This window comes from Theropithecus gelada, chromosome 1, assembly GCF_003255815.1.
Source record: "Theropithecus gelada isolate Dixy chromosome 1, Tgel_1.0, whole genome shotgun sequence".
NCBI lineage: Eukaryota > Metazoa > Chordata > Mammalia > Primates > Cercopithecidae > Theropithecus > Theropithecus gelada.
The window spans coordinates 206,443,722-206,469,803 of record NC_037668.1 but is presented as its reverse complement, the minus strand read 5'-3'; the positions used below and the strand labels follow the sequence as shown (position 1 = coordinate 206,469,803).

The window sequence follows — 26,082 nt, the reverse complement described above, 5'->3', positions numbered from 1 at the left end:
AGGAGATGTGGTTCTTCTCCTCAAGGCCCTTACAGACAATGAAACGTGCAATAAGGTGAAACGTGAGTATGTCCTCCCTAGGCACTCCCAGGAAAAGTTCCTTCACGGGTGCTGCTCCTGTAGGGTTTTGTTGAGTACACAGGAGATAATGTTGATATCTACAATGAATGAGGATACACCTGTCAGATGGTGAGCTCTTGAAGAGCCGAGCCTTATGTCCTGTGCATTTTATATTCCCAGCACCTAGCATGGTCTGGAACATCAGAGGATCTCCACGAATGTTTGTTAAATGAATACATGACAATCTTGTAAATGCTGATAATGGGGTGACAGTTGGGAAACTCATCAAAACCTGGAGTGCTCAGGAACTGTATTATGTCACAGGATTGCTTTTTGACCTGTTTAGTTATACCTAATCCCACAGATTATACCTATAATTTAAAGAGATACAAAAGATTGTATAATGTGTACAGCTTCAGATCACAGAGAAATATAGTGTGGGAGGGACCGCCTGTATTTAACTTTTAACAGGGCTGTGTTCTAGGAAGTGTTTGTGATAGGGAAGTAGAGATAACATTCTCTCTTCAGGAAGAAGTCTGACTCTAGAAGGGGAGGAACTGAAAGCCCCAATCCAGTCTCTGGGAACCCAGCTCAAAACTCTGACAAAAAGGCCTGCTCAGGAAATCCTACGGTGGTCGCTGGAAGGTAAGTTAGAGGCTCCCTCCACCTGCTTTATTATTTCTGCGTATAGATGACTGTTGCTGTCCATTCAGACAGAGTCAATTCCAGTCTAGCTTAAAAGATTCTTCTGAGACCCTTTAATCTTTCTGCATCTAATTCAAATGTCAAGCAATTTACAGTAATAGTTTCAAGTAATGCTTCCTCAAAGGTGAGTCAACATTTCTAAGAAAGTAGAAAAGTTGGGTATAAAAAGTTCAATTTTTCCTCGTCGGAAAAACGATCCAAGACATTTCTACAGTGGGCTGAGCGCTGCCTGGAGGGCAGGGAGGAAGGGCTGAGCGGACCGGGCTGGCATGCGGGTGCCTGGAACTGCTGGTCTCTCCGTTTTCCCTGGCTCCTAAAGGTCTCTTAGCAGCATTTCCTGCACGCTGGCACCCCCTGTCCTCCTAAGATTTTACTGCCTGCGTGTTTCTCTGTGCTTCCCCACCCTCCCACCCACCGGGCCCGGGGTGCCCTCCGGGGGCCGGCACACAGCAGGGTCTCGCTTCCTCGCGCTGTCTTCTTCATATGGGATCACTTCGAGATGCGGCCGTTTGGGCGTTCGCGGGGCCTCGGCGATTCTGTGGCGTCCTGGGCTGTGTATGTAGCCCCAGCGGCCGAGGCTCAAGGATCCGAACGCCGGGCCGCCGCGTCTGTCCCAAGTTGGGCGACAGGAGGGCCGGGTGGGGTCGCGCCTGCGCCAGAGGAAGGCTCAGAACCAGACTCAGGGTTTTTAACTTATTCCTCAGAGGGACGAAAGCGAGTACCGGCGAGGACGGCGACAGCTCTCTATAAGCCTGGGTCCAGGTAGGCTGCCCGGCTCTCGAGCTCGCCCAGCGCCGCTCATGCTGCGCTCCACAGCCCCCTCCCCAAGAAAGGCGTTCGGGCCCCTCCCGGACGCGCCGCTCCCGCGCGCCGCGGGGCCTGGGAACAGCGCACCGGCTGAGCCTGGAGCCCGGCGGGCGGTGAGACTGACGGTGCCCGCGCCCAATCGTGGGGCGGGGCCGAGGGGGCCTGCAGGCGGCGGCCAATGGGAGCCCACAGAGCGGGCGGGGGGCGGTGCCGCCGGGCGGGCGGGCGGTGGCATCGGGAGCCGGCGCGGCAGACTGGGAGCCCGGGAGGAGCCGGCGGAGCGAGAGGAGGAGGAGGACGGAGGAGGAGGAGGACGGAGGAGGAGGACGGAGGAGGAGGACGGAGGAGGAGGACGGAGGAGGAGGACGGAGGAGGAGCGCCGCGCCCCCGCCGGCCGCCCGAGTGCAGGCCGAGAGCTCCAGCCGCAGCCGGCGGGTCCGGGCCGCCTCCGCCGGAGCCCGGCGCGGGGAGAGTCCGGGCCGATGGGCAGCCCGGGGCAGCGGCGGGCGGCGAGGCGGCAGCCCCGGTACGCGCCGCCCGGCGCGCACAGGCTGTAGCAGGTCCCGGCGGACGGTGTTGCGAAGGTTCGTGTCGGGGAATCCGACGGGCAGCGTGGCGAGGGTAGGTTCGGGATGGCTACGGCCAGGCGGTGACTGTCCCGAAGGGGAAGGGGATGCCCTTCGGGGCGCTTCGGGGGGCTGACGGCGGCGAGGGGCGCGGGGGTGCGAGGGGCACGGGGCAGGGTCCGGCTTGTAGACGCAGATGCACCCGCGCTCCCGGGCCCAGGCTGGGAGAGGAGCCGTCGCCGCCTGTTCTCTCCAAGTTATCGATCGTCTGAAAGGTTATTCCCGTGTCGGCGACACAGGCACTGAGGAGGACCTCCTCCAGGTGCCCAGAACTCCTCTCTGACTAACGCTCTCTGGAAGGGCTCGCGGTTGCCCGACGCAGCTCCCCCGGCGCGCCTGGCGGGCTGACGCCGAACTTGCTGCGGGGCTAATTCCCCTTCTAGAAGGGGTGCGCCCCGAGCGCGCGCCCTCACCGGGACGGATCCCTCTTTGTAAGACCGTGAGCAGCCGGGCGAGCGCCCTTCTCACTCAGCGCGACCTTTCTTCCCACTTTGCCAGCTCCTGTGCCTCCCCGGGTCTTCCCGTGTCAGTGAGGGTAGTTTGCCCACGCCCTAGGAATATCCCCAGGAAAACCTACAGATTAATTTTCAGCCGTGCCGCAAACCCAAAGAATCAATTTCGGCTCATCATCTACAAGAGGAGCCGAGGCTTCTCGGAAAGAGAGAACAACTTGGCATTACTCCTCTGGGAGATATTTGTCATCATTAACCTGCTTCAGTTAAATTAATTCAGCCCAAGATGACTCTGGCCTGAGTACTGGAAAAAATCAAGTGCATTGGTCACGGAATTATGCTCAACCAAACACGATTTTGGTCAAAATAAAATTGTAGACATTTTTGATTTGGTTAGATTGAGACTGGGTTTTGACAAGGATGGCTTTTTTCAAAAATCAAGGAAAAAAACCCTCAAAGAATCTTGGTGGTTCTCATGGCTTTGCTCAGTAAGTTCAAAATAGTCGCACAGATTTTTCTTTTCTTTGCCTCTTTTGTCTGCAGTCTCCATTCTAAACGTTAACACTAGATGGCTTTCTTATGACAGACATTTAGTAAACTGCCCATTTGAGTTGCGTTTGTGTGCAGCCTAGGTTGTAATTTTTCTAGTGTTACAATTAGTAATTGAAGAAAAAAGATCTCCCAAACTGTTGCTTTTTATTACTTTCCTAGAAAACCTACACATACCAGTATCTTTGCGGATATTGAGAGGTGGCCTATTATTTTTGGCATTCCTAAAGTTGAATTTCAAGAGACAACTTGGTTACTGTATTTAGTTACATCATTTAAGAATGTCTGTTTCATGTTTGGACTTACTTAAAGAATTCAGAGTTCTGTTTTGTCATCCCGTTTAGACAATATTTCCACTTAAAAGATGTTTACTGCTTGATTGAATTTCACTGCTTGATTCAGAGTTATAAGAGAGTATTATTCATGAGAAAATGCCATCTTAAGTTTTGGGTATAAATCACGTTGATTCCTCCTAAAGGATTCCATTGATCCATTTTGGGAAGAGATGCAGTTAAAGTATCTGCATGATTCATACCAGGGATTGTGTTAGGGACATCTTTTCCCCAGAGGATATTTGATTTTTTCATTTCTAAGCACAAGCCCTTTTATGACAAGCACAATAGCCCGTAGTTTCAGCAGTAACAGCAGCAGCAGGCTCCCAGTGATGTTTTTTAAGCACTTCTGTTCTAAAGCAAGATCATGGCAGCCTGTCCAAATCTTGCCTAGGTAGGCAAACTTATTTATACGCTGGATAAATATCTTGAAATTATCTTGGTAGCGCTCATTTATTGTGTGCCTTGCCCAGCTTAAAATAAGACATATTGAATTTGTTCTAAATTAGAGTGTATTCATAAATAGCTGAAGGAAAAAGAAAAAAGAAAAACTACAGAGCAAACATCTGGGAAGTAGGAAATGAAATCAGAAACAGCTTTTATCAGTACCCGCATGCTACCTATAGATGGGGTGAAATGAACTTGTATAAGAAGCAGTGTAAGCACTTGGTCCGGAAAATAAAGCAAGAGCTGGATCATAGGTATGGGGGTGGAGCTTCTGGCTTTTAGTATGGGCCACAGATTTTACCCAGTTGCTTTAAGTATATGTTTTTCATTAAATGCTTTTTATGTTTTTAAATCATGGATTTTCTCAAAGAGCTTTAAATGTATGGAATGTAACTTTTAGTCTAATAGGGGAATTATCAGATCATGATTTGGTTTCTATGATGCTTACTGTAGTTAAAGCTGTGTAATATGGATTTGGAAGGTGTTTTTTTTGTTTTTTTTTCTCTCCCCGTTCCCCAAGACTGGGATGGTGTTTTGAAGGGTTCCTTGATACCTGAGCTTAGTAAACACTTGCCCACCTTGTGGGTCTTTTTACCTGAGGCAAAGGGGAAGCGGGTTATTATTTTGAAATTAGCAGTCAATCTATTCTTAAAGTAAGGAAATACTAGCTACCCTGAAAAACCAGTTGTTTGGTAATTGAAACTGGTTTAAAAGCACTATGTTTGGGCATTGAAACTAGTTTAAATGGGATTGTGTTTCCTGCATGCTTTGCAAAGAACTATGTGTTTATGTGAATACGGCCCCTTGCCCCCAACCATAATTGGTAAATAAGTGCAGGGTTATTTTTTGAGATTGAGGAAGGCATTGAGTTTTTGAACTTCTGATCAATTTATGGTGGTGATTTAGGATTACAAATCCTGTTAAAGACATACTGAATTTAAAGAAAATTTAGCCTGGGGTATTAATTGAAAAGCTGCTTTTTTTTTTTTTCTGTATTGAACTTCAACGAAATACAAAGTACAGTCCTAGAGAATACTGAACCGTGTTCTAGGTTTTCTACTTCTGTTAATGTGCCTAATTCACTTGCAGGATGAGAGTAGAAAAAGCTTTAGGCACAGACAGGAACCTTGAGCTTCCTGCCTCTACCACCTGTCACGAATGAATTTGGATGAAAGTATTTTCATGATCCCTTACAGCACCAAAATGTGGGGTTTCTTTAACGTGTAAAACGAATGTATTAGAGTAATGAAAATGCCTGTCTGACTGGGATACTTTATATTTTTCATGATTATGTCATTTCTTTGCCTTGACCTGTAGTAAGTTTATATGTGAATGCTTTGCATGAGGATCATAGCTACTTGGTTTACCTTGAAATCGATGATTCAGAAATTGCTTTTTCTGTTCCAATTGCATTTAGCTGTGATGCCTTTTAAAAGAGTGGTAACGATGTGATAGGAATTTAAAAGCCTCCCAACTTTAGACATAGATTATTTTGATCCTTTCTGAACTTAATTCATAAACTTTGCTTCCAAAGAATAGCAGTTGTAGAAGGGAGCCAGATCTTGACTCACTGTTGAGGTTCTGCTTCTTGAGAGATTTCATATTTAGTGAAACCCAATTCCTTGGTTCGTTTTCCCACCCCAGTACTATATAGCCAAGTTGGGTGGTAGGAAGGGAGAAAATATGCAGCAAGTCGAGTCTAGTTGTCATAGCATCTTTGGACCAGAAAGGACCTTAAAAATTGTCTCGTCATGTTGTTCCTATACCTTTTGTTTTCATCTACCTGTAAAATGGAACAAACAAACAAACAAACAAACAAGAAAATATTAGGGATTGTCAGATATGTCAGCATTTAATGTTGCTGCATAAGTGTGTTGAAAATTGACAACAGCAGTTACTACTTATTGTCAATGCATTTCGTCAAAATACGTTTGATGTACCAAAAAAAAAGAAAAGGTGGGGAAGCGGGGAAGAATATGTATGCTGTCAGGCCTAAAGGAGAGTTCTTCCTATCCAGAGAGGAGCTGTGTTAAAACTACCCCGCTCGTGGATTTATAGCTATCCTAACACGGACACTTTCGTTTTGCATGGGTCAATGAAAACTTCACTAAGGACCAGGGTTTGGAAATCACTGAGTAGCTCAACTAACCCTTCTTTGATATTTGGATCCTTTTATATAATCTCTATATAAGTGGTCTTCCAGTAATACCTGAACATTGCAAGTAACGGGTGGGGGTCTCCACCTTTTAATGGTTTTGAGTACTAGAAAGTTTTTTTTGGCCTACAGAACTGAAATCTAATTCTGCTTGTTTATTCAAATTCTACTGCCTTGGTGGCCTACGAACAAATCCTTCAGTCTCTGTCAGAGTTGGGCTCCTGGCTGGTGTAACGTGACCTGTGTAGAGTAGAGCAGGAGTGTGTGTCATAGGTTGCATGTTGCTTGCACTGATATAGTCCAAGTTTGCATTCGCTTTTCCGGTGGTCAGACTCAACGAGTTTCCTGTTCACTAAACACCCGCGAGCCGTTAATCACATGCTGCCATTGAACCTCGTCTTCCCATCTTGCGCTGATGTCACTGCAAAGTCTAACATTTATTGCGCTGTGGTTTTGCTTTATTTTAGCTGATTCTTCCCATCATGCTTTTTGGAATTTGATCATATTGTTTGGCACCTTTACCTGTGCTCCCAAAGAAATGCTGTCTGTACATTATATCAGACTCTTTTATATCTTTTATATCTTTACTTAAGCTGGTGATGAAATTGTTAAACTGGCTGAATAACACGAAGTGTGTCTCTGGAAGCTTCCCTCGAGGCTTATAAGGAGTCACAGTCTCGGTTACAGTTAACTACTAATGCTCTTAATATCTTATAACTAGCCCATATATCTCCACCTTTTCACGTGGATATCCTGAAAGAGTGTGTCAAACCTCCTTTGCTGGTTCTACTGACCGAGTTTTGCTGAGTAATAATGAGTTCACTTTCAGTGTGTCCCTAGTAATGAGGACTCTGTTCTGCATATGAGTATGAAAATTTGTTGAATGACTAACTGGATTGAGAAACTAGGATCACACTGTGACCTGTGACCTCTGGAGGCCTTAGGAACTGCAGTGCTCATAGGAAAGATCAGAATCTTGTTGGACTTTCTTCAGCTAATTTTTTGGTTTGGTATTCTCTTGTGTTGAATTGCTTTCAGATAGTAGGGAAGAACACCACAATCTCTTCTGGTTCTGTTTTAATTGATTGATACACTTCTCTTCCTGTTTTGCTAACAAACATTTAGCCAGAAGGGGTGTCTTTAACTCTGCCCATTAGAATACTCCGTATTTTTCACTTCTGCATATTTGCTTAATCTGCTGAGAGAGATCCTCATTTGGTTGAGTTGCTCAAGAATAAGAACAGTCCGAAGTAGGTTATTTAGTAGTATATTCAATTACTCTTAAGTAGAAATATCTAGGTAAAGAGCCAGTGTTAAAATTTGTTACTGTGGAAAGGGAGAACTCTTGGGTGAATAAAAAATTATATATGCTGGCTGGGCGTGGTGGCTCACGCCTGTAATACCAGCACTTTGGGAGGCCGAGGTGGGCGGATCACAAGGTCAGGAGATCGAGACCATCCTGGCTAAAACAGTGAAACCCAGTCTCTACTAAAAATACAAAAAATTAGCTGGGCGCGGTGGTGGATGCCTGTAGTACCAGGTACTAGGGAGGCTGAGGCAGGAGAATGGCGGGAACCCAGGAGACGGAGTTTGCAGTGAGCCAAGATCGTGCCACTGCACTCCAGCCTGGGCGATAGAGCGAGACTCCCTCTCAAAAAAAATTAAAAAAATAAATAAATAAAATTATGTATGCTGAGATGAACTCTTGTGTGGAGTTTTTAAAAAAGTTCTGATTAATGCTTAAGGCATAATATCCTGTGAAAGCGTAACGATTGCTTTCACTGTCTTCTGGAGGTGTTTTTGATAACACATTTGGTTCCTTGTTGAACAGTGGGTATTCACATTGTTCAGGAATAGCTTTGGGATACTGTCCTCTATGTATTGAAGTTTCTAATAAGTAATTTTAGAAATTATAGTTTTGATTCTTTTTACAGGGCAAATGCTACCTGTTTCAGGTGTTTAAATGATCTAATGCAAAAAACAGTGGTTTCTTTTGGTAGGTTCTCAAGGTTCTCAAACTTTTTTCAACATGCATCCCATCTGTACACAATTGTCTAAGTGTTCATGTATGTATGCATATACTTATATACATAACTGTATACACATTTTTGCATGTGTATATGTATAATATATCTGTATGTATAAACATACTTTACTGTGCTAAGATATTACGGACATTGTAAAACAAATGTAAAAATGTAAATTTTAAGAAGATTAATATTGAAAATAAATAGATGTAGAAGTATTTTCTCTGCACCTCAAGGGCATTTGTATCTTTGAAATGTGTGGCCCTGTTTGGAGACCACTGTTCTACTATCACTGGTTAGAGTTTGTAACTGTTGAGAAATGGAATTTCTAGGGAGCCTGTAGGATCTTGTGAGGCAAGCTGAAGACAAACTCCACTCGTAATGGGCCTTCTATTTACTGTGTATTTATTCTTTTTCCTGAAGACATTTCTGACTTTGGCCTGTTTTCTTCCAGAATTGCTTGTGGGTCTTGGTTTGAGGTTTCATTTATTGAGGGGTAGGAGGTTAATGTAATGGTGATGCTATTCTGCTTAGAAGGTTTCTAGTTGAACTCAGCTGTTTTTTTTGTTTGTTTGTTTTTTGAGACGGAGTCTTGCTCTGTCGCCGAGGCTGGAGTGCAGTGGCACGATCTCAGCTCACTGCAAGCTCCCCCTCCTGGGTTCATGCCATTCTCCTGCCTCAGCCTCCCAAGTAGCTGGGACTACAGGCGCCTGCCACCATGCCTGGCTAATTTTTTTTTTGTATTTTTAGTAGAGACAGGGTGTCACCATGTTAGCCAGGATGGTCTCGATCTCCTGACCTTGGTATCTGCCCACCTCGGCCTCCCAAAGTGCTGGGATTACAGGCGTGAGCCACTTTGCCCGGCCTGAACTCAGCTGTTTAAGAAGCATCATACTATCACACTCAGACAAAACCAGTCCCAGGATCAGGGTATGTTAAAAGTGCAGATTAATAGCCTAGCTCTGTCTGTATGTGATTGGCCAGAACGGTAGCACACAGCCACCCCTAGTGCAAGGAATGCCTAACTTCCCAGCCATTAGTGGGTTGGAAATGAATGAGGAGAGACAGCAGGGAGCCCTGCTCTTGTATCTCCAGTAGCTTCCAGCTAAACGAGCACCACCCACCCCCACCCATCCTCCTGTGCAATTTTAGTAATGGAACATAAGCAGCAAACGGGCAGGGACATTTCTGGTTTACTGCTGTATTCCTTGTACTTAAGTGGTTTTTGCCACATAATAGGCTCACAGTGAACTAATATTTGTTAAAGAAATGATTGGGAGTTGTGGGTTGAACATAAAAGAACTTCCTTTATCTTGGCTTTTGTTGAACTAAATACTGTCGAGTTAAAGTTCTAATCATTATTTCTGTTGTACATGATCTATCTTGAACAACAGTTTATGCCTAATTTATGTCTTTCCTGGGTTGTTTGAAATGACCTGTGATTGAACTCTGATATGGAACTGGTAAAAATGTGGAAGTTTCTGAAGAGGGTTTTGACTGTGTTCCATCTGTTACATCAAGAACTTTACAGCCCCATTCAGAGGGGTGTGGTTCCTGGGAGCCTGGGCACCCTTAGGTGGCCTCCTTTCATGAGAGAGTATGATTTACACCTTTCCCAGGTTTCAGAGTCTGGTCTGTGCTGATGACTGCACAGCCCTATTTGAATCCCGTGAGGCTTCAGTTGACTTAAAAGCCCTGGCTGGGACTTAATCAAGCTTACTGAAAGGAAAGGATTTCTGAATTGTGTAGTACTGTCTGTAGTGCTTTAGTTCTCAGTCCATTAGCAGTGTTAATTTCTACAGGAAATCATGTTGTTTAAAAATGCAATCAGTAGTGTATAGTGTGCATCTTTTGTTGATTCAGTACTTTTAGTTTGAGGGTTGCAAAGTACATGAGGATATTATTTATACCTTAAATGTGGTAGGTGTTCAGTAGCCATAGTCTTAATTTTACGTGGTAAAAATCTTTTATCTTTAATATCTTAACATACTGCTAGTTCTTATAATATGACATTAGAGGGATATCATTCTAACTCCTGTTTGTTTACATTTCTGTATAAGGTATGCTATGGTAAATGCTGTAAGCAGGGCGTACATGATAGTAGAAGCATCCAGTTTGTCAACCAATTTTATTTGAGGGTCGTTGTAACTCATTTGTTTGGAATAGTAGGTCAGTTTTCCCATTTAAAATGTTCTGAGTTGGGCACAGTGGCTCATGCCTGTAATCCCACCACTTTGGGAGGCTGAGGCAAGGATTGCTTGAGCCCAGGAGTTTGAGACCAGCCTAGACAATAAAGCAGGACCTCATCTCTACAAAAAATTTTGAAATGAGCTGAGTGTGGTGGTGCACACCTGAGGACCTAGTCACTGGGGAGGCCGAGGAGGGACCCTCCCTTGAGCCCAGGCGTTCGAGGTGGGCAGATCATACTAGGGAACTCCAATCTGTTTGACAGGGTGAGACCCTGTCACAAAAAAAAAAATAAAATGTTTTAAATGACAAGAATAAGTGAAGGAGACTAATGTTGTTGATTTATGAAGAGAATAAAGAATTGGGGAGAGATATTCTTAAAGGCAAATGTAAAATGTTATTGTGCTTAAACTTTCATTGTGTTCTCTCACGTATACTTAACGAGAACCTTATAGGGATGGTGGGATTTTTTTCCCTTTTACAGATACAAAAACTAAGGTTTAATGAAAGTGTGGTTTTCTGAATCTGAGTCCTTGTATTTTAAACCCATGTCTCTTGGTTCTAGCTACAGTGTTATTTATGCTACAGCTTACCTGTAAGGTATGGTAGGTTTCAATAAATCATGATAAAAGGAAAGAATGAAAAGAGAGAAAGGAAGAAGGGAGAAAGGGAGGGACTAAAGAAGGTGTGTGCATATGAGAATGGCGGAATTATCCTACTCACTATCACTGAAAGGGGGAAGTGGAGGCTAAGGGTTGGGCTAATGAGCTCATTGTTCTGGTCTAAAAACCGCCCTGTTCTATCAGCCAGTGAATTGTCTGTTATTAACTAGAAATTTCATAATATGTAGTGAGGTAGCAGTTTTGCCAATTGAATCAGGTTATATATTCTTTGTTGGGAAGCGAGTGGGTCCTTCTGTGATCATGCAGAGAACATTTTTTTTAGCCTCTGAGTCTTTGCCAAGATTAAAAGAAATATAAGAGGAAAACAATTTTTGTTTTGCATTTATACTTTGCTAAATTTGCATAATCTTTGTTTAAGCCAGTTGAATGTGAATCCCTAAATAAATTTCAGGCATTTAAATATTTAAAAGGATTCATCCACAGTACTTTACTCACCCAAAGAATAAGTGCTTACAACAAAGAAAATAACACCCTTGCAGATGTAGCCTACATAGACTTTGTTCACCTTGTCATTGAATTATACAACATTAATAGCGAAGCTAGAATTTGAACATTCACTGAAATGCTTAGCTGGCTCTGTTCCAAAATATTGTTTCTCTGGTAGAGAAAGCAGGACAATTTGTTTAAAACTGGCAGTTCGCCAGTCAGAATAGCTCTGACGCAATCATTGCAGTAACTACTTTGCTCTGACTGCTAATTTTAGGGCAGTTAAATCTGGTTGATGTCTGATGGCTGCTGTCGCTGTGCGTCTGGTTATGTGGAGCTTTCTAAATTCATCCTCTTAGCTTGGCACGGTAACTTAGTTCTTTCTGAGATAAGCTGTGGAGCAGAGGGGATGTTGAGTCGGCACAGGATATGTGCATGGAATGAGGAACAAGGCCCTAGGAGAGTTTCAAGAGACACTGCTTTAGTCTTACTACGCTCTTCGTTTTTCCAATAGCAAAGAGCACATCTGTACTTCCCTTGCTGTAGCACACTGGGGGGTGTTGAGGAAGGTGGAGAGAAGTGTACATTGAGACACCTGCCTTCATGGAGCAGGGTTTTGGCAATATGCCCTCGCTTTCCTTGTCATCCCTGCAAGCATTAGTGTGCTTAAAAGTGAACTTTTACCTTCTGTTTTGGAACAGGTAAAACTAAGGAGAAAAATGATAATTTAAAAAAATCTGGCCGGGCGTGGTGGCTCACGCCTATAATCCGAGCACTTTGGGAGGCTGAGGCCGGTGGATCATGAGGTCAGGAGTTTGAGAACATCCTGACCAACATGGTGAACCCCGTCTCTACTAAAAATACAAAAATTAGCCAGGCGTGGCAGTGCGTGCCTGTAATCCCAGCTACTCAGGAGGCTGAGGCAGGAGAATTGCTTGAACCCAGGAGGTGGAGGTTGCAGTGAGCTGAGATCGTGCCACTGCACTCCAGTCTGGGCAACAGAGCAAGACTCCATCTCAAAAAAAAAAAAAATCTACTTGGGGTATTATATAAAAGAGCAAAGTAGAATATCCTGCTATTGCAGATGATACAAGTGGGGTAAGGGGTTCTTCAGTGGCCTTGTCTAACTCCCTCATCTTTCTGGGGCAGTGACCTGTAATCCAATTTTAAAATAAGGATGTGAGGCCAGGCCATCGTGAAGTCTGTTTAAATGCTGGCATTCTAAGATTTCCAAGTTAACAGGGTGCACCCTAGGGTGTGAGAGCCCTGAGGACAGGGATCTTGCCCTTCCATCCCTGTCCTTCAGTCCTGGGTAGCTGTCAGGCACAGTTAGCAAATTAACTGACTCTTAGAATTTAGTCCTCAGAGGGACTTTGAGTGTTCTTTTAGTTCAACTTCCTTATGTTACTGATTCAGAACTATCAGAGGGAATGATTTAACCACTAGACCTATTGTGTAGTAGCATGGGCTACCTTATTAGGTGATGAATGAACTGCCTTCTTAGGTGATGAACTAACTAACTTGGGCAGAGTTGATGGCTATGTGTCAGGTGTATGAGAAAAAGATTCCTGTGTAAATGAGACCATATGATTGATGGGCAGTACAGCTTCTTTCAGATGAAAGACTGTGTGGTTAGCTGAGAATAAGGTGGGTTTGCATAATTAGGAAAACATTCAAGGAAGATAGAACTTGAGTTAAGCTTTGGAAAATGGTTAGGATTTGAATTTTTGTTGAGGGCCTCTTGTGTGCAGGGAGACTGTAGGCCCTCTCCAAGACCAGAAGATACGCACAAAACACTCTCAGTTGTTCCTTTGATCACAGTACTCTCTCTGTTAACATGATCTGCTTAAATCTGAACTCATCTTTTTGCCTGGTTTAGGTTTTGCAACTCCAGAAATGGATTTTATTAACAAAAGCAACATTAAGGAGAAGTGACGGACAGTATTTTCAAAGTAGTGATAATTACTTTGTCTATCATGTAAGATGGTCATTATGTTTTTTTTCCTCGTTGTAATTTACTAAAGGTTATAGACTGTGCCATAAACCTAAAAGAAAATTATTTTGGATATATCAGAGATATAAATGATGTTTTGGTATAAAATTACTGAATTCGTTTCAGTTAGTCGACAGAATATACACATAGTATTATATTTGCTACTCAAGGTCATGTGTTTTGTTTTGAGACTTTATACTTAGGAATATATAACTTGATAATTGATACACTGAAGTGATTTGCTGAATAACAAGAGTTATTTATTTATTTATTTATTTATTTATTTGAGACGGAGTCTCACTCTGTCACTCAGGCTGGAGTGCAGTGGCGCAGTCTCAGCACACTGCAACCTCTGACTCCTGGGTTCAAGCGATTCTCCTGCCTCAGCCTCCTGAGTAGCTGGGATTACAGATATGGCCACCACACCCAGCTAATTTTTGTATTTTTAGTAGAGATGGGGTTTCACCATGTTGGTCAGGCTGGTCTCAAATTCCTGACCTTGTGATCTGCCCACCTTGGCCTCCTAAAGTGCTGGGTTTACAAGTGTGAGCCACTGCGCCCAGCCACAAGAGTTTTAAACTGAGGCAACATTAGGAAGGATGTCTGTGGACAAAAAGAGCTCGCCTCGCCTCAGCATCCCATCCGCCCCCAGGTCTCTGGGGTGTTGTTCATTTGCTGCCAGTGCTCCCTTCCTTCAGTCCACTTCCTATCTCATGTCTCATGAACTCACAGTAAGTGCTGGGTAAGATTTGCATTCTGCTTTAAACTTCTGAGATTTATTTAAACCAATAAATCTCAATGCAATCACCATATACTTCCCCCAGCGTTTTATCATGCAAATGTGCAATCATATAGAAAAGCTGAAAATACTGTGTGGTGTAGGGGACACCCCTGTACCCACCTCCTGGATTCCACAGTTGTTAGGTCTGACTTTATTAGCTTTATACATGTCTCTCTGTTTTTACCCATCCATCAGTCCATTTTATTTTTTTGATGCATTTCAGAGTAAGTTGCACACATTTGTACACTTTCTCACTAAACACTTCAGCATGTATGTTATAAATGAGTTAATAACTTTTACGTTTTTTGAAGTAAAAGGTATAGAGTGAAATGCACAAATCTTAAGTGTATCATTCTGTGAGTTGTGATAAATGCATACACCCATGTAGCCCATACTTCTGTTAGGATGTGAAATGTTCCTATCACATCTGAAAGTTCTCTCATGCGCCTGCTCAGTCAACTTACTCTTTCATTTCCCACCTTCATCTGAGGCAACCTTTGTTCTTTTTTTTTTTTTTTTGGCCAATGATAAGTTTTGCTTGTTCTTGCACTTCATGTAAATAGAATCATGCAGTATGCACTCTTGTGTATAAAGCTTCTTTCAAAACTCAGCATAATTTATTTACTTTTACTTTGTTATATACTTTATATGACCACACTGAGCTTTCTTTACCTTCACATTTATCACATGACCTTTTCTGAGGTCATATCCATTTGTCAAATGATTTTAGGAGCAATTTCTGTTAGATATTTATGTATTTATCTTCAGTCACATCTCAACTTCCCTTTTCCCTACAGGGGTGTGATTTTCCTATCTGATTTGACAATTTTCCCACTGGGTCTCATCTTACATCCCACCCACTCATTCTGGAGATCAGGTGCTTCTTTTGTTAGTTGGCTGACACTTGTTGCAGGCCTGGCTCAGGCCGGCTTACAGCATTGAGCTGAGCAACTTTGCTTCTGAAGAGATGGATCCTGACATATTACTGGTTGATTTGTATCTGATACTTAGAAAATTTTAGGTGAATGAAAATAAATCTGTTTATTTTTGCAAAACTGAGGAATTTTTTCTAATTAGTTCAAACTATTTCCAATTATTTCAAATGCAACAATTATTAAAACAAAAAAAAATTCCTGAGTTCAGTTTTATGATACTATATGAAGGAGACTAATCAACTAGCCCTGAAAAAATACAGATTTTCAATCATTTATGCTGAAGAGATAGATATTGGTTAGCAAAATGAAAACCTAGTTGACATAAAAATAAAATTCTAGACTTAGTTAACCACCCCCCTTTTCTATTTCTTCTACTACTGAAGTTCTGAGTTGCTAAACCTCTCCAACCATAAATGAAAGTACTAAAACATTTTCATCAGCTGTACCAGGTTAATGGTTGTTTTGCATGTGAAATATGCCATCAAGGTGAGAAGACTTTTCCTTAGGGTTGTATTGGTTAAGGTAGCTCTACCTGCTCTAAGAGACACTACAAAATGCTCTGGCGGTGGAAAAGCTGATTTCCACTGAAAAGCAGGTAGGCTGCTCTCCTCCACCTGACACGTGTGGATTCAGGTTCCTTCCACCTGTTTCTGCCACCATAGGGCCCAGCCCCACTGCATTGCCCTGAGTGGTTTGCGCTGAGGCTTGTTGAGGGGGACGGGGCACCCAGGTGTGCATCACCTAAAGGGCTGGCCCAGAAGTGTCTCCTCCATCCCTTCCACTCTTATTCTTCTGGAGCTCTTATTATGACCTGACCTAACTTCAGGGGATGCTAGGGAATGTCGTGTAACTGGCTATCCTTGGGCTTCTGTTCTAGTCTTGTGGAATTAGTCTTGCCAATTGTTTGGTTCTGCTTTGCCCAGCGGGTTTTATGATGCTTTGTGTGATGCTGGATGTTCGAACTCTTGTGTTGGGGGCTTCCCTAGTATTCCTCTCTACTGTAGGATAAAAGTCCTTGTGATCTTGAGCTTTTTTTTGCTGTCCTGTACTCCCAAGATACAGAACACATTTTGGATAGATCAGACATGGGCTAAGACTGAGGGGCCATCTCCATGGCTGTGGGGCCTGTATGTCAGTCAGCGGCTTCCTCTCTAAAAGTCCACATTTCTGAACCTGTAAATGGAAAAAGTTCAATCTGTGTTATAGCATTACAGAGAGGATTTATTGAGATAAGCTGCCTATTGTATAGCTGGTGCTCAGATATATTCATTCATCAGCTATTTATTATGTGTTCTTTTTTACCAGACACAGTTCTAGGGACTCAGGTTATGGTGATGAGAAAGGCAGACAGGGTGTTGCCCTTGTGGTGCTCTTATTCTGGAAATACAGATTTTCTAATAATATTTCTCAAGATTGGGCCCCCCCCCCACCACCCCGTTGGATGTAGTTTAGTTCTGGGTGGTGGAAGGGAGGGTAAAGTCTAATAATGAGATTGCTGACAGATTCTATAACTTCGAAAGAAATGTTACTGGAGACATGGATCAGGGGATGTAATAAAAGACCTAGTCCCTGTTTAAAATTCAGACTCATAATAGAAGGCTTAAGAGACACTTGATGAATGGAATAATGGTAATCACTTATTCAGGAGCCAGAGGGTTTCTTGGGAGCAAAAACCTTTCGAATGACTGCAGGGCCCTCTGGCTTGCCTGCGATTCAGAGGAAGTTCCATTGGAGTCCAGGGGCCGTCTCCCAGTCTGAGGAGTTGGGATGGGGTCGGGGCAAATAGTAAGGAAGCAGTTGTGCGTGTGATTTTCTCCTTCTCTAATGAGCTCACGTTGTGCTGCTTTAGCCTGAAAGGACCTTCAGCAGACTGCTGGCTAGCACCTTGAAAAACTCTTGAAGTGACGATTCTGATCGATTTGAGTGGCCACTTTGGAGACTGTGTGGGGTAGATTCCGATTCCAAGACTGTGTCCAAGCTCAAGGGCAGCAAGTACTGTGGTCAGTGCACCATAGTGTCAGGGGCAGGAGATGGAGCGTGGCCCCCATTCTTGGGCTCTTGAGTTTTGTGTTTCTAGAGTTATCTTGTCGGTTTCCAAGGATGTGTAGCAGCAATTCTGATGATACCAGACGTAAATATTCTTTCCAGAGGGTCAACTCATAACATCCACAGTGTACTATGAACGTGAGCTTATTCCTCTCAGAATGTTGGAGAGTACCGGCTTACACTTGTTTGCTCTAAGTTAGGGGATTATATCTGGCTTTGGACTGGAATTTTCTCCTAGAGATTGGAGTGTTCATGTTCTTGAATGAAGATGTGCAAAAGAATAAAAACTTAGCAATAAGGATGTATTTGTCACTTTCCACTATCAAATCAAAAAAAGAGGCAGGAGAAAACTCTTGGTTAAAATAAATGACATTTCAAATTTTTGTAAGATGGAAAGGCTAAATGGTTTTTAACAGGAGCATCGTGGCATTTTGATAATTCGAAAGTTGCATTCATTTCCTTTTGATTACTGCTGTCTGCTCGAGGTGTATTATAGATGGGCTATGCATATATTGCTAATTTTTGCCAATAAGTTAATCATGGAAGGATTCCGGGAAACTCTCAAGCAATAAGAACACAGCTGAGCATTTCTTGAGCCTTTCATTTGATTTGGGGGCAGTAGCTGTGGCTAAGCAGCTGCAGATGGTATGTTTTCAATTCATGCTGTGGCAGTTTGGGAATATTTTTTTAACATCTTTTTGTTTATAGTGAACAAAAGAGCAGTGTGGAACTTAATCAGTTAGATCAAATGTGTATAAATTCTGAGGATGGTATTTCTACTCTATCTGAACTGAAATATGAAACTTGTGTGTGAGGAAAACTGGCCTGGTGATTTATGGTGCCTGATTAAATCCTACATTAACATGCCTCTAAAATGTGTGTACTTTGACTTTCCATTAATGGGTAAACATTTACACAGGCCTTGGCTGATGGAATAATGAGTTATTCCATCAGCCAAAACCCTTTATCTTTCTCTTCTTACACTGTTACACGAAGTATCTGGCAATCCCTGTGTGGAGTGTGAGCCTGTGCTTTTCATGACAGTAAGTTAGTGTAGTCTGTTGGTTGGGGATTTTGGAGGAAAAAGGGAAGGCTTGTACAGGAGGGTGAAGGTTTCTCAGAGTTCATGTCTTCATGGGAAGAGTGGGAGGAGATGCCAAATAAATTGCAAATATACTAATAATCCTCAGAGAAGTGGTTTCTGCACAGTGCCCTCCTGCTAAGTGTTCTGTTATTGTTGGAGTCGGAATAAAGACTTGCTGGACTCTGCCTCAAATCCTGTGGGCGATTCTTACATTTTTGTGTTCAAAACCATCCTAGCTTCCTGTTGCTCAGATACTGGGTGTGTTCTGTGGGTTAGAAAGCACATAGCACCTGAAAGATCATGTTCTGTGCTCCTTAAATTGAGATGAACTAATTTGACCTACATTACAACATTTTTGGCATCACACACACACACACACACACACATATAATTTTGTTCTTGAATTTTAACTTAATTGGAAGCTTCCAAACACTGGATCCTTCTAATCTTGTGTTTATGGTAGTATCTGTATTTTGGTCACAGCTTTTAATCCTTGCTGTATTCTTCTAAGTGTTTAGATTCCTAGTAACTTCCAGAATTGCTGGAAGACAGTTCCATGTTGGATACCTTCAGATAATGTATAGAATGCTGTTAACACCTGGAGAAGATTCCTTTGACTCCATAATAAAAGTGGGTGGTTTGCTAAAGACTACCTGTAACTTTGTGTTTAACTTCTTGCCTGGGCCTTTCTACAACTTTACCACCAGGGTGCCTTCTAAAAAGTCTAGTATAAAGGGTCTTGTGAAAACACTAATATTTTAAGTTCTATCTTTTGGGGTAGAGACATTGGGAAGTCCATTGAAAAAGTACTGCTCACTTTTCCACCCTCTCAAAATGAAGAGGTGACGAATAAGCTGAAGGTCAGTGTATTAGTCCGTTTTCACACTGCTGATAAAGACTTACCGGAGTCTGGGAAGAAAAAGAGGTTTACTTAGACTTATAGTTCCACATGGCTGGGGAGGCCTCAGAATCAAGGCAGGAAGTGAAAGGCATTTCTTACATGGCGGCAGCAAGAGAAAATGAGGAAGATGTAAAAGCGGAAACACCCGATAAAAACTTTCGTCAGATCTCGTGAGACTTATTCACTACCACGAGGACAGTATAGGGGGAACTGCCCCCATGATTCAAGCTGTCTTCCACCAGGTCTCTCCTCCTACAACATGTAGGAATTAGGGAGTACAATTCAAGATAAGATTTGGGTGAGGACACAGAGCCAAGCCATATCATTGCACCTCTGTCCCCTCCAAATCTCATGTCCTGACATTTCAAAACCAATCATGCCTTCCCAACAGTCCCCCAGTATCTTAACTCATTTCAGCAGTAACCCAAAAGTCAACAGTCCAAAGTCTCATCTGAGACAAGGTAAGTTCCTCCCACCTATGAGCCTGTGAAATCAGAAGCAAGCCAATTACTTCTTAGACACAACAGGTATTGGGTAAATACAGCTGTTCCAAATGGGAGAAATTGACCAAAACAAAGGGGTTACAGGGCCCATGCAAGTCTGAAATCCAGTGGGGCAGTCGAATGTTAAAACTCCAGAATGATCTACTTTGACTCCAGGTCTCACATCCAGGTCATGCTGATGCAAGAGATGGGTTCCCATGGTCTCGGGCAGCTCCACCCCTGTGGCTTTGCAGGGTAAAGCCTCCCTCCCAGCTGCTTTCACAGGTTGGCATTGAGTGTCTGCAGCTTTTCCAGGTGAACGATGCAAGCTGTCAGTGGATCTACCATTCTGGGATCTGGAGGACAGTGGCCCTCTTCTCACAGCTCCACTAGGCAGTGCCCCAGTAGGGACTCTGTGTGGGGGCTCCACCACACATTTCCCTTTTACACTGCCCTAGCAGAGCTTCTCCATGAGTGCCTGCCCCTACAGCAAACTTCTGCCTGGTTATCCAGACGTTTGCGTACATCCTCTGAAATCTAGGCTGAGGTTCCCAAACCTCAGTTCTTGACTTCTGTGCACTCGTGAGCTCGACACCATGTGGAAGCTGCCAAAGCTTGAGGCTTGAACCCTCTGAAGCCAGGGCCCCAGCTCTGTGTTGGGCCCTTTCAGCCATGGCTGGAGGGACTGGAACACAGGGCACCAAGTCTGTAGGCTGCACACAGCACAGGAACCCTGGGCCTGGCCCATGAACCCATGAAACCATTTTCTCCTTGGTAACTGGGCCTATGATGGGAGGGGCTGCTGGGAAGGCCTTTGATATGCCCTGGAGACATTTTCCCCATTGTCTTGGGGATTAACAGTTGGCTCCTCATTACTTATGCACATTTCTTCAGGTGGCTTGGATTTCTCCTCAGAAAATGGGATTTTCCTTTCTGTCACATTGTCAGGCTGCAAATTTTTTGAACTTTTATGATCTGCTTTCCTTATAAAACTGAATGCCTTTAACAGCACCTAAGTCACCTCTTGAATGCTTTGCTGGTTAGAAATTTATTCTGCCAGATACCCTAAATTCTCTCTCTGAAGTTCAAAGTTCCACAAATCTCTAGAGCAGGTGCGAAATGCCACCAATTTCTTTGCTAGAACATAACAGGAGTCACCTCTGCTCCACTTCCCAAGTTCCTCATCTTCCTCTGAGATCACCTCAGCCTGGACCTTCTTGTTCATATCACTATCAGGCTTTTGGTCAAAGCCATTCAACAAATCTCAGGCAAGTTCCAGACTTTCCCACATTTTTCTCTCTTCTTCTGAGCCCTCCACACTGTTGCAACTGCTGTCTGTTTCCTACTAAAGTAACAGTCGGCAAAGTTGCTCCCACATTTTCGGGTATCTTTTCAGCCACGCCCCACTCTACTGGTACCAATTTACTGTATTAATGCATTTTCACACGGTTGATAAAGATATACCCGAGGCTGGGAAGAAAAAGTGGTTTAACTGGAGTTCCACATGACTGGGGAGGCCTCAGAATCTTGACGGAGGCAAAAGGCAGTTCTTACATGGCAGAAGCAAGAGAAAATGAGGAAGGTGCAAAAGCGGAACCCCTGATAAAACCATCAGATCTTGTGAGACTTGTTCACTATCACGGGAACAGTATGGGGGAAGCCGCCCCCATGATTCAAGATTGTCTCCCACCGGGTCCCTCCCACAACACGTGGGAATTATGGGTGTACAATTCAAGATGAGATTTGGGTGGAGACACAGAGCCAAACCATAGCAGTCAGACAGCATTGGTGGCCCTCTGGGTTTCAGGCCTATTGTTAGTACAAATAGAGTTTTTATGTTATTTTTTTTTAAAACTCATTGTAGAAATGTGAGTTAAAGCCCTACCTGAACCAAGGTGTTCCTCCCCATTTAATTGCCCTTCTTCTCCTTCCCATGCTGTCAGGCCTGTGCTGGCCTCTGATGGGTTCCAACTCGGGAACGGATGACACGGTGCCGCTCCACACTGAGAAAGGCTGAACTCTGGGCTTTTCTGGAGGCTCAGTGTCAGGCCCAGGTGCCTGAGTTCGTCATTGCTGATGTTGTGTGTATGTGGTGGGGTTTGCTCGTTTGCTTGATTACTAGGTTTTAAGACTTGGAGACAAACTGGCAAACATAGAAGTATTTTGCTGTTTATCAAGATCTCTTAGAATTTTGCATATATTTTATCTTTAGAAACTACGTAGATAAGTAAGGTGCATTTCCCTCCTTACATCTTCCATAGCACTGGGTTTTTGTGTCTTGCTTTAGCCTTGGAAACCTGGTGTCCAGCCCAGTACTGGCGAGGTCCTCACCATGCCCTTCCATCGGCAGAGGCAGTTAGTTTCTCCAAGCGAGTCCAGGTCTCAGCTAGTGACTTGTTCCCATCCACATTACCTAGCACAGCACTTCTCTGTGGCAGAGAACGGAAGGAACTCAAGTGTCTTTAATTTCCAGTCCCTCACAGATTGGTACTTCTGAGAATGTAATTAATATTAATTTTTAAAAAAGAAACATGAAGAAATATACAGTATAAAATTTTAAAACCTCAATTTTTATCGTTAGGTTTAACAGACATAAACTTCCATTTCTTTAAATATAATCACAATAAACATAGGAAAAAAGAAAAGCATTATTAAAAAATTATATTTGTTCCATGAAAATGTGCATATCAGAGATGAATAAAGTGAGTCACAGTTACTCTCATTACTTTGTTCTGCAATTATAACTAAAGTTACAAGTAAGAGATCGGTTCTCTGGATTAAATGCTAGTGACAGACTTTGAACAGACACCATGCATATCATTATTTTAAGATTTTAATTTGATAAGTGAGCTTCCTTTTTTTTCTTTTTTCTTTTCTTTATTTTTTTGTTTTGAGATGGAGTCTCGCACTGTTGCCTGGGCTGGAGTGCAGTGGCGCGATCTCGGCTCACTGCAACCTCTGCCTCCCGGGTTCAAGTGATTCTCCTGCCTCAGCCTCCCAAGTAGATGGGATTATAGGTGCCCACCACCACACCCAGCTAATTTTTTTGGGTTTCACTATGTTGGCCAGTCCGGTCTCAAACTCCTGACCTTGTGATCGGCCCACCTCAGCCTCCCAAAATGCTGGGATTACAGGCGTGAGCCACCATACCTGGCCGCTTGCTTCCTTCTTGCTTTGATAATTTATCTACTCAGTTTTGGATTTTAGGGGATAATATGTATCTCAATGGTTTCTCTATTTTGTTTTAATAATGCGCATAATAGAGACACCCTTTCACGGAGAAGTATGTTGATGGAAGTGGAAGAAGAAATTGTGAAGCAATTTCAGCATATTCATTTTAAACTTTTACCCAGAAAGTAATAAAATGATATATTTCAAAATTTATCTTTGATCTGTCATTGGTGATTAGGTCCAACCGTTTATTTTATAAAGTAATAGTTAATTTGATGAACAAAATGGATTCTGGATTTTGTATACTTTTGACAGCTACCTATAAAACATCACTGTTGTACCACAGTCCTAATGATCTTAATTAGTCATGTGACTCACCTTACAAGTTCAACAACATCCAAACTGGTCTATGGCTAGTTTGATGTGGATGATTATCCCAAATTAGCTTTTAGAGAAACAAAATTAAATTGTGGAAAACAAACTATTAGAAAAGAGGTTACTGTCTGTTTTTTTTTTTTCACAGCTGCTTCTTTTCTAAAGGAGGGGATGTTGGTTAATGTTAGATATGTGTTTGACTTTAAGAAGACCGGCCTATTGTGAGTAAGTAGCTAGATTGTGAACTCTGTGGAAGATTTATTTTGGGGCTGTGAGTTTCAGATGGAGTAATGGAATCTCACAGTCCCAGGTAGGTGAACCTGCCTGGCACTTGCTTGGCCATTGTATGTGGTTTCCTCTGTGGTGTATTTCTCGCCCCTGTGCCTCCACCTTAGTTGGAGTGCTTATCAGTCTTCTACTGTGCATGGATCTCCTCGTGTTTGTAGTCTATGCAGAGATATGGGTGTGCAGCACACAGAGAAACATCTTTAGTTAACTTGAGTAACTTGGCAACACCAAAATGCTAAAATAATTTTTTATTTTGAGAGAGGAGGACCATGTTAATGCCTGAGCTTGTAGTCAGAGGGTAGAGGAAAAGATAGCATTGAAAAGAGGGCACCAACCTCTTGATTCCAACCCACTAATTTGTTTTCTATTATTTGAGAGTTGTTACTGCATTTGCAGGTGGTCTGCCCTCTGCAGCAGTCCCTCACTGGATGTTTGACCCCTTGTGAGAAGCTATCACTAAAAGATTATCTGTCCATTCCTCTTAAGAGGTGAAATATGGGGTTGGGCGCAGTGGCTCATGCCCATAATCCCAGTACTTTGGGAGGTTGAGGCGGGCAGATCATTTGAAGTCAGGAGAATTCCAGACCAGCCTGACTACCATGTTGAAACCCTGTCTCTACTAAAACTACAAAAAAATTAGCGGGGCGTGGTGATGCATGCCTGTAGTTCCAGCTACTCAGGGGGCTGAGGCATGAGAATTGCTTGAGTCTAGAGGTGGAGGTTGTGGTAAGCTGAGATTGCGCCACTGAACTCCAGCCTAGATGACAGAGTTAAGATTCTGGGTTTTAACTTATTTTTATTTTTATTATTTTGATTTTTTGAGATAGAGTTTCGCGCTTGTTGCCCAGGCTGGAGTGCAATGGCATGATTTCGTCTCACCGCAACCTCCACTTCCCCAGTTCAAGTGATTTTCCTGCCTGAGCCTTTTGAGTAGCTGGGATTACAGGCATGCGCTACCTCGCTCAGCTAATTTTGTATTTTTAGTAGAAACAGGGTTTCTCCGTGTTGGTCAGGCTGGTTTTGAACCCCCAACCTCAGGCGATCCGCCTGCCTCGGCCTCCCAAAGTGCTGGGATTATCGTGAGATATAATCCCACATGAGACACTGTGCCTGGCGTTTTTTTTTTTTTCTCTTTTTTTTTTAAGAGGTGAAATATGGAAAATAAGTGCAGATGGGAACATCACCATGTAACCCTACCTGTGTGCCTGAAGACTTTGAACAAAGCAGCCCTTCTCTTCCATGGCACTGGCTGAAAGATTAATAACTACGGGGAGAAGTAGGGACAGTTTTTGTTAATGCTGAGTGCTCCAAGCATGGCATTCCTTGTCTTCTAGGTTAAGCTCTGTGCAACTTTTCATAATCTAGAAAGTTAATAATTGTGTGGGGATTTGGGATGGGCAATTTACCCATCCCAAATAATCACAAGTGGTCTAAAAGATTTATGTATAAGATTGCCCAATGTAATACTAGTTATATGAAAAATTGGAAAAAATTTGATAGTAAGATATTAAATTATGATACTGCATATGATCAAGTAATTTAAATCAATTAAATATCCTGTTTTATAAGGCTATTTAATGACATGGGAAAATGTTCACAGAATATTAAATGAAAAAATTTTCTTCGTAAGCAGTATATTAAATATGCATATGTATTAATGGAGCCAAGGATACATTTAAAAATTTACAATGGTTATTACTTGTGCTTATGTTATGTTTAATTATCATTTTCTTTTTGCATTTGTTTTACGAGCTTTTCTAAAATGAACATACTAATTTTATAATAGGAAAAAACATGCTCTTAAAATATTTGAATGACTGCATTATATGTAATCTTTAAAAAATAATTAGTCTGTCTCAAAATAGTTTCCTGATTCAATATAGTTTGGATTTATTTTCTTTTAATTGTATTTAACAGAAGTTTTCAAGGCAAGTAATTAGCAAATATTTACTAGACTCTACTTAACAGAAGTTTTCAAGGCAAGTAATTAGCAAATGTTTATTAGATATAAATATCTAATAAATATGTTTTTGGTACATGTTCTTTATTGTAAAAGCTCCTAACATCTAAGTTTAGTTTCATGTATGCTTTCAAAATTATTTGCTGATCTTGTATGTCAGTTTAAGCATTATATTTTTTAACCTTCTGACAACTTTCTTTCATTTAAACTTATTACATAGGAAGAAATACATGTATATGTAATTTAAAGGCATTGAAATTAATTTCAGGATCTTTTTTAGTATTAATAATATATTATAAATCATATAATACATATAATAAATGAATAATATAATTCATTGGTAAGGCCTAGAATGACTTGCTTTATATACATACATTATTTTATTTAATTATCACAAGTACCTCTCCTTGACAATGGGAATATTTTTCCGCATTGCTACTAAACATTAAGTTAGAGATTTCGGCATTTACTTTAAAAATACTGTTAAAGCTCTCCGCTTATTTCTGAAAGCAGAGGTACCTTGACCCAGATAACTTCCATGTCTTTTTAGCAGTATAATTGCCGGCCCTTTGGTACTATGCTTTTTGACATTTATGTTAAAAATAAAAAT

At 42.3% G+C, this 26,082-nt stretch overlaps 1 protein-coding gene across 1 annotated transcript in view; it reads left to right on the top strand.

Annotated features, from left to right (window-relative positions):
* The first annotated feature begins 816 nt into the window (after positions 1–816).
* The window catches only part of SIPA1L2 (signal induced proliferation associated 1 like 2), a 235,720-nt gene continuing 210,454 nt past the window's right edge, over positions 817–26,082 (top strand). The window contains exon 1 of the mRNA XM_025358354.1: positions 817–1,527. The gene's annotated coding sequence lies outside the window, so the exon portion shown is untranslated. The remainder of the gene's footprint in view (positions 1,528–26,082) is intronic.